Here is an 8,914-nt window from a genome sequence, read left to right as displayed (position 1 = left end):
ATAGGTAAATATCGTTCGGGTATTCGCTACTTTCAATAAAGAACTGACATCAGTCATTGTTCCACATCCTGGTCTGAATCTGGCTTGAAACTCGGGCAGTTCTCTGTCAATGTACTGTTGAAGCCTTTTTTTTTTTTTTTTTTTTTCCATTGACCTCAAATTTTTATTGACCTCTCATTCCTCAAAGTAGAACCAGGGTTCTACTGCCTCAACGTCTCAGAACTTTGGTTTCGTTGGTATCAGACACCACTTTGCCATGCATGATCCTTCAAGTGCTGGTCTTGTGGATGGTTTACATGGAGTTGCTGCTGTCCCGAGCATCATCCAGACTAAAATCCTCCCCATCTTCCAACAGCCTGTGGCAGGTGGTGATCTCAACTTCCAGCTTGACCTTGATGTTCAGCAGGGCCTCTACTCCTGGGCCTGGCATTGCCCCTCTGCCTGGGTCTGTGCCAATTCTGACTCTAGGTGCAGCAGGACCCCATTGAGCTGCTCCATCTGCATAGCATAGCAGGCCTCCATCTCCTGTAGGCTGTTCCCCAAGCTGGCCTTCCAATTTCTCATTGAGTCTAGGTCAATCTCCAAGGATTGGACTATCCATCTCAGTTTGGTGAGTGTCATCTCTACAGCTCCTATCTCAGCAGATTGAGAGGTGATCACTGCGGTTCTCTCCTCAATCTACTGGGACCAGTACTTGTCCATTTCCTCTCAATTCTTCTGAACCAGATTGTCATATTGGGCACGGATGTCAGCCATGATTTTACCCAGATCCTGAGATTTCTCTGGTGATTTCCACATTCTGTTTGGTCACTTCTCTTTGGAATGTGTACATATATGGATCTCTTCCAATCCATTAACCAGGTAAATGTTAATTATACATATATATTAAAAATAACTACATACAAATGTGAAATTTGGATTCATATTTATTATGTAAATTTTTTGGTATTACTAAGTAAATATGAAGTTCATTTACAGAAACATAAACCTTTCTGGTTTACATGTTTGCTTAATTCATTTCTGCTTGATACTAAATTTTTTATTTATTGTTCATAAACCATTTTCATAAATGGCCTTTTTGTAAGCTGTTCAAAATCTAAATAATTAAAGCTAAAAATAAATTACTGTGTGGTTTATAAAATTAACATTAATCAGTATATTAAAAATGTTCTAATAAACTTGCATTCCAGAAGTGACAGAATACTTCATAGTGGACAAATATCTATGTTGAGGGCAAAATAACTTAATAATATGTACATAAGATAAGTGTTCTAAGTCATTTAAGTGCAAACAATGAAGATATGATTTGAGGGCTATAGTCGCTGGAAGGGTAAAAACATAAGTGTTGAGCTAAAATTTACCCTAGAAGAATTTCCCAATTTTCATTATAAGGCAGCATGAAGTAGGAGATGAAGAGTCCAAGCAGAAAGCAATAAATTTTCTGAACGCAGACACCAAAGGTTGGAGTTTGTGGCTACCAAAGTGTCTAGAACTTGAGATAGAAAATCACAGAGAAGTGCATACTGTGTTACATGAACTCCAATACATGCATACATATTTCTTGAAGCTATTGTTCAGTTCAAAATCTGAGCATGTGCAGGGCTATAAATATAGAACAAATGAGTCCAGAAGAAACACGGAAGCATAGAAGCTGAAATCATGAACAGATTTAAGTAATCATGAAGTGTTAGACACATGGACATTGGAGTTCAGGTCAGGTGGCGGGGCCCTGGAAAATATTCAGAGCTTTTAATTGTGACCCCAGAAGAGCTATGCCCAAGAGAAAGGACCATGCACTTATTCAAAGGCTATGCATTTAAACTATGGGCAAAGCTGAGAGTTCTGACCTAATGTAACCAAAATTGGTCCTTGTATTTGCTGGTACCCCTCTAATAGCCAATGAAATATTAGTTCTCATGGAAAGAATATAATGTTAGAACCTCTCAGGTATTTTATCCAAAATATTTGACTCAAATTAAAAATGACAAAATATGGTAAAAACAGAATCAAACAATCAAAACATTAGAGAAAAAACGTAGATAAATGTAAAGAACCATAGGTTATTCAGATAGCATAATTACCAGAGAAGGACTCAAAAATTACTAGGATTCATACATAGTAAATACAAGACAAGCTAAATAATTATGCAGACTCTTAAAATTTATATCAAAAAATTAAGTGGAAATTGAATAATTATATAATACCAAACTGAATTTATCATTTAAACAGATAAGATTGGAAGGAGATTAGAAACCAAACAACAAATGACAGGTCATTTTAAGATATCCTAATTGAAGAAACAAAAGAAAAATTATTTTTTAAAATGTCTATCTCTAAGACATATATGGAGTCCTGGTGTGGCGCTATGGGTTAATGCACCAGACTGCAAAGCCATTTTAACTGTAAGGTCAGTAGTTCAATTTCACCAGCTGCTCTTCGGAAACCATTTACGGGGTTGTTATAGGTCAGAACAACTTGACGGCACTTAACAACAACAAGAAAACATAAATGCAAAAGCTTTTGACTATGTAAATCATGACAAACCATGGAAAACATAGAGGAGAATAAGTATTCCAGAACACTTAATCATGCTTTTGAGTAACAAGTACATAGACCAAGAGGCCATCATTCAAATAGAACAAAGGGAATCATTTAAAATCAGGAATGGTGTGTGCCAGGGATATATTCTTTCACCATACTTGTTCAAGATACATGCAGAGCAAATAATCTGAAAAGACAGATTATATGAAGAACCTGGCATCAGGATTGGAGGAAGAGTCATTAACAACGCTCGATATGCAAGTGTTACAACCTTGCTTGCTTAAAATGAAGAGCACTTAAAATACTTACTGATGAAGATCAAAGACCACAACCTTCAGTATGTGTTACGCCTTAATGTTAAGAATACAAAAATCCTCACTACTAGACTAATAAATAACATCATAATTTTTTGTTGTTGTTAAGTGCCATCGAGTCAGTTCTGACTCAAAGCGATCCTCTATAGCCTAGTGGGTTTGAACATCTCCCTCGCTGTTAAAACTTACCTTGTGGCTCAGTGCTTATCCTACAGAACCACACATCATGAAAGATGGAGAAAATACCAAAGTTGTCAAAGATTTCATTTTGCTTGGATCCACCACTAACACTCATGGAAGCAGCAGTCAGGAAATCAAATGATGCATCATGCATTGCCAATCTATTGCACAAGACCTCTTTAAAGTGTTGAAAGTAAAGATGTCAGTTTGAGGACTAAGGTGCACCTGACCCAAGCCATGGTATTTTCAATAGCCTCATATGCATGTGAAAATTGGGCAATGAAGAAAGAAGAATTGATGCATTTGAGTTATGGTGCTGGAGAAGAATATTAAAAGCACCCTGGACTGCTCGAAAAACAAACAAATCTGTGTTGGAATAAGTACAACCAAAATGCTTCTTAGAAGTCGTGATGGCCAGATTTCATCTCTTATACTTCAGACATGTTATCAGGAGGGACACATCCCTGAAGAAGGACATCATGCTTGGCAAATTGGAGGGACAGCAAAACAGAAGGAGACCACAATGAGATGGATTGGCACAGTAGTAAGAACAATCGACTCAAACATACCAGCAACTGTGAGGATGGTGCAGGAAGAGGCAGTGTTTCATTCTTTTGTACCTAGGGTCACTATGAGTTGGAACCAACTTGACGGCAGTTAGTAGCAAAAAGGCATATATGCAGCAGAGTGAAAACAGAAAAACAAAACAAAACAAAAAAACTAACATACATGTAACTGGTGTATAAGAGGACTGATGAGAGAGAATGGTGAGCATATGACAATTGAAGAAATTCTTATCAAAACTTTTCTAAAATACGTGAAAGACATAACATCACAACTAGAAGAAACTTTACGGCCTCAAGCAGGATAAAACTAAAGAAAAAGTATCTGATCAACAAAAAAAGAATCAGAGGGCTCATAGAATATAAGCTTATATATTCAACAAAGTGAAGCTTCGCACAGCACTTTGGGGACCAGAATGTGAGTCTGGCTAATAAACAGTTTTGGTTACACCACTAACAAGACACTATGTCCAGCTGAATCTTGTCTAGTGAAAACAAAGGGGTGTACTTTAAGGAGAGTAAAGAGCCCATGGAGGGTATTGGTTTTTCCTGACCTGTACATAAAGTCAAAGAAAATCTTAAAGACCATATTCAGGCATAAAGATTCCATTTAAACATTTTGAGCTAAAGCAGAAACCAGAATCACAGAATTTCATACAGTTTAAGATGAAACCAGACAGTCAACTCTTGCAGGTCACTGAGTAGAATTGGAGAGAATAGTGGAAAGATTGCTCAAAATTTTAAAGCATAACTTTAAATAGTGGTTTAGGATCAGCACTAGACTGCTACCCACAGGTCGGCAGTTCAAACCCACCAGCTGCTTCTCGGAATCCCTATACAAGATTGCTATGAGTCAGAACTGACTCAACAGCATTTAGCCAGCACAAAATGGAAACAGTTATGGCAAAGAAGAAACTGAAGTGTGTCAACACATTTGGCTAAGATATATCTCATTGGCAATCCTGTTCTCAGAGCTTCTAATTTTCCAGTCTTCAATTGTGGAACTAGCTTCAATATTACATTCATCTTTCCAGATCTCAGTTTACCTTGATCCACCTGCATTTTAATCTTTGTACTTACAGTTATCTCTATAGTTATTAGACTATGTCTATGTGTTTCTCTAATTTTAGAACAGTGTACTGCTACTATCCGTCACTTCACTATTTCAGACTTATGCCTATATCCCACTGATCCTGAAAAGGTAATCAATGGTCTTGGATTTCAGATTTTATGAACTTTCTGTAGTTTCCATAATTCACTGAGGTATTGAACTTCTAACCAGATTCTGATTTCTCAGAAATCTTCGTTGTTCTTCCTCAAGCTTAACTTCATACTGAACCTGGTGTACACTAAGAAAACTTTGTTTCAGGAGTGGCACAAAATTCCTATTTTGTACTTCTTTCAGGAAAGTATACCTTCTTTAGGGATCCAGACTAAGCCTCCATGCCAATCTCTTTGGAAGCTGCTATCTCATTGATTTAGTAAAATATTGGGCTTGGAAATTCCATTTGTACAGGCAACTTTGTACTTTATTTGATCTTTTCTCCTCTTTGTGTTTAGAATATACTTACTTTCTTCAGCAATGATTTAATTTATGTTTACACTATTCATAGCCATAAATTTTGTGGGATTTTTTTTTTTTCTGTTGTTGCTGTCATCACTGATGTCAGAATGACTCTATTTCATGAACAAATATAAAAAGATACAATTCTAAAAATAAAATTGAGAATTCACATATTGAAGAGGTGAGAACACCTGATTTGGAGACGGAAGACCTTGTTTGAGAATGAAACCTGTCATTTATTTTTGTTATTTGTCACCTAATTGATTCAGACTCACAGTGACTCCATGCATTCAGAGTAGGGCTTTCAAGACTTTGATCTTTCCTCCACAGCAGATCACCAGGTGTGTCTTCCAACTCATTTCTAGATGGGTTTAAACTGCCAAAGCTTTTAAATAGTAATTGAGCAGTTAACCATTTAAGTGACCCAGGGACTCCTTACTTTTGTACTGCATGTAGGAAGGGTGTGATAACACTTCCTGAATTAAATAAAAACAAATAATCTATTCAATAATGTTGAGGGAGAGGGTCAAAAATCAGAAAGAGATCAAAGTTTTACTAAAGGTAATACAGAAACGATTGCAAGCATACATTGACAGAGAACTTCTAGAGGTTCAAGGCGGATTCAGAAGGGGATGTGGAATTAGGGTATCATTGCTGACATCAGATAGATCTTGGCTGAAAGCAGAGAAAACCAGAAAAGTGTTTACCTGTGCTCTTTTGACCATACAAAGGCTTTCAATTGTGTGGATCATGGCAATCTATGGATAACATTGCAAAATATGAGTATTCCAGAACACTTAATTGTGCTCATAAGGAACCTGTATATAGACGAAGAGGCAGTTGTTCGAACACAGCACGAGAACACTGAATGGTTTAAAATTAAGAAAGGTGTGTGACAGGGTTATATTCTTTCACCATACTTATTCGGTTTCTGTATGCTAAGCAAGTAATTCGAGAAGTTGGGTTGTATGAAGAAAAATGTGGCATCAGGATTGTAGGAAGACTCATTAATAACCTGTAATGTGCAGATAAAACAACCTTGCTTGCCAAAAGTGAAGAGAACTTAAAATACTGATGAAGATCACAAGAGCACAGTCTTTTGTATGGATTGCATCTCAATGTAAAGTAAACAAAAATCCTCATCACCGGACATTCTTTTCTTTTCTTGTAGAATAAACACCTTTGCTGGATGTGAGGGAGGAGGGAGGAGGCTTTCTTTGCCTTTCAGTGCCTTGATTTTCCTCTGATAGAACTCCAGCTCATTGCTCTCTAGAAGATAGCCATCTGTTTGGCCACACTGACCTGGTTTTGAAGGGATACATGCAAGAAGCTTGCCCTGCTGGAACTGCTCCTCCAAAAGACTGCTGATTTTTGCATTCTTTTTCCTTTTGTCGTATTTTTTCTGATTTTTTTTTTTTTTAATCACTTTTTGTTTAATATCTGTTCCTCTTCAGGGTCAGTTTGGCTCCCTTCTTGCAGCCCAGAGGCAGTGCATAGTGGCTCTAACACTGCTGGTACAGTATGCTGTCAATGAGCACGATGCAGTTCTTCACTGGAGTCTTGGTGTGGACCAGCTCATTATTGGACACATTGTAGACAACATTAATGATCCTTGTTTTCCGGATACAACACTCAGAGCCCCAGGAGAAGTTCCCCACATCCAGCTTCAAGGCCCGGTACTTCTTGCTGCCTCCTCTAACATGTACTGTGTGTATGTAGTGGGGACCAATCTTAGTGTTGGCCGCTGGACATCCCAGCTCCTTGTGGTAGGGCTTTCTCTTGCTCCCCAGTCTTGTGGCACTTGTGCCAGTTGTCCCGGGAGATACCTATCGCTCAGCGATGGTTGGAAAGAGGACCACCAGACATTCTTATCAATGGAGAAAAGATCGAAGTTGTCAAAGACTTCATTTTTCTCGGATCAACCATCAACACTCATGGAAGCAGCAGCAGTCAAGAAATCAAATGATGTATTGCATTAGGCAAATCAGATGCAAAAGACTTTTTAAAAGTGTTGAAGAGTAAAGATGTCAGTTTGAGGACGAAGGTGCACCTGACCCAAGCCATGGTATTTTCAATAACCTCATATGCATGCAAAACCTGGACAGTAACTAAGGAAGATAATAGAAGAACTGATGCTTTTGAGTTATGGTGTTGGAGGAGAATACTGAAAGTGCCATGGGATGCCAAAAGAACAAACAGATCTGTGATGGAAGATGTACAGCCAGAGTGGTCCTTGGAAGCCAGGAGACTATGTGTGTCATACTTCAGACATATTATCAGGAGAGTCCATTCACTGGAGAAGGATATCATGTTTGGTATGGGGAAGGGTAAAGAAAAAGAGGAAGACCCCCAGCGAGACGGATTGGTAGAGTGGTAGGATCAATGGTCTCAAGCGTAGCTACAATTGTGAGATTGGCCCAGGACCAGACAGTGTTTGTTCTGTTGTGCATAGGATTGCTATGAGTTGGTACCAACTTGATGGCACCTAACAACAACAACAACATCTCTAATTTTGCTGTTTAACTTTGGGTAATGCATTGAATCTCTTTGGAATTTAGTGGGGGGTTTTGTTGTTGTTTTTAATAATAAAATGAGGATATTGATTGTGCTGAAGATGAACATTTACTGAACAGTTACTACAAATCAGATACAATTTTAAGCACTCCATATGTATCATTATTCAATCATTATAATAACTCTAGAGAGAACCCAATTGTATTAATATACCTTTAACAGATAAGAAAACCAAGGCAGTGTATATTTAAATAATTTGCCCAGGGTCTAATAGCTAGGAAGTAGCAGAGGTGGAAGTCAAATCAGGCAGTCCAGATTGTTACTCCCTAAGATAAGCACTCGCCTCAAGGCTGGTTTGAACTGCAAGGTTGGTGGTTCATACTTATCAGGCACTCTTCTGAAACCCTATACAAGGTCTCTAAGAGTTGGCACCAACTCAGTGGCACCTAACAACAATAACAACAATTGCCTCTTTAATACGGCCCCCCACTGCTTTATTAAGGAGCTCTGGTAGCGTAGTGGTTACGAATTGGGCTGCGAACCTCAAGGTCAGCAGTTTGAAACTACCAGCTGTTCCATGGAAGAAAGATGAGGCTTTCTGCTCCTGTAAAGATTTACAGCCTTGGAAACTCTGTTCAGGGTCGCTATGAGTCGGAACTGACTCCACGGCACATAACAACAACAACAACAACAACAAAGGTAGATCCACTAAGATTTGCAAATTGGCATCTAGCGAATCTGACAGTTACATATTAATACTTAATCTTCTCAGCTTTGACGAAACACTTTTCAGGTCACCACAAATAAATTTTTGTGATCAGCATATATATAAATTCAAATGTCCATTAAGAAACATATATACCATCTGATGCAGCTGTCTTTGCTATATAGAGAACCAATTTGAATTTCTAATCAGTATAACTTGTGCTGAATTTCAGTCTTGTGTTCCTATTACCTTGTGATTGGAAACTTGCACTAGATGTTTAATAAAAAGCTTGCACTTCATTTTCTGCCTAGCAAGTTATTGCTTATTTTTGGTCCCATACTTGGTGTTTTAAGCCCCTTTTTTTAGTTCAGGCTTGACGTGTACTTTTTAACGGCTTTACTATTGGATTTGAACTGAAATCTCTTGAATAGCTAGAATTTGTGTTTTCTGAAAGCCCAAGATATTTGTGGGGAGAGACAGATTTGGAATTTCCATTTTTCTTCTGTTCCTGTGACAAATTGTTTCCCTTTTA

General features: G+C 38.0%; 2 pseudogenes; both read right to left on the bottom strand.

Moving 5' to 3' along the window:
• Nucleotides 1–208: 208 nt before the first annotated feature.
• Nucleotides 209–798, bottom strand: LOC102834356 (annotated as a pseudogene).
• Nucleotides 799–5,569: 4,771 nt separating this feature from the next.
• The window catches only part of LOC102833955, a 6,120-nt pseudogene continuing 2,775 nt past the window's right edge, over nucleotides 5,570–8,914 (bottom strand).

Source organism: Chrysochloris asiatica, unplaced genomic scaffold, assembly GCF_000296735.1.
Source record: "Chrysochloris asiatica unplaced genomic scaffold, ChrAsi1.0 scaffold00177, whole genome shotgun sequence".
Classification (NCBI taxonomy): Eukaryota; Metazoa; Chordata; class Mammalia; order Afrosoricida; family Chrysochloridae; genus Chrysochloris; species Chrysochloris asiatica.
The sequence above is the reverse complement of the archived record's forward strand: the minus strand, read 5'-3'. Positions and strand labels throughout refer to the sequence as shown.